The sequence below is a fragment of the Pterocles gutturalis genome, unplaced genomic scaffold (assembly GCF_000699245.1).
Source record: "Pterocles gutturalis isolate BGI_N339 unplaced genomic scaffold, ASM69924v1 scaffold13709, whole genome shotgun sequence".
In the NCBI taxonomy this organism is placed as follows: domain Eukaryota; kingdom Metazoa; phylum Chordata; class Aves; order Pterocliformes; family Pteroclidae; genus Pterocles; species Pterocles gutturalis.
In genome coordinates, this window is record NW_010135926.1 from 20,982 (window position 1) to 21,493 (window position 512).

The following is a 512-nucleotide window of genomic DNA, read 5'->3' on the forward strand; positions in this document are numbered from 1 at the left end:
CGTGGCATCCAGCCAGTTTTAACCCACCACAGATATGTAGGTATGCCTTTCAGAATTTTAAATGCCTGCCATATGGAAAACAAAACACCCAGCATTTGTTGGTTTCATGTTTTTCACCTGGATGTAATACGTAAATTTAAGATGCCATAGAAAAAGCAGGAACATTACTATCTACATAACATCATAATTTCAAGGGTCTCAGAAAAAAGAGAAATAAGAAAAGAAAAAGGAAAATAAGATGATTACACCGGCAGTGTGCGATCGCGGCCCAGAAGGCCAACTATATCCTGGGCTGCATCAAGAGGACTGTGACCAGCAGGTCGAGGGAGGTGATTCTGCCCCTCTACTCTGCTCTCGTGAGACCCCACCCGGAGTACTGGGTCCAGCTCTGGGCCCCCCAACACAAGAAGGATGTTGAGCTGTTGGTGTGGGTCTAGAGGAGGGCCACGAAGATGATCAGAGGGCTGGAAAACCTCCCCTATGAGGACAGGCTGAAAGAGTGGGGACTGTTC

The 512-nt window shown here is 47.3% G+C and overlaps 1 protein-coding gene across 1 annotated transcript in view; it reads right to left on the reverse strand.

Moving 5' to 3' along the window:
- LOC104468088 (protein spire homolog 1-like) overlaps window positions 1-512 on the reverse strand; it is a gene marked incomplete at both ends in the record, with an annotated part of 55,372 nt that overhangs the window by 19,003 nt on the left and 35,857 nt on the right. The window lies entirely within an intron of this gene.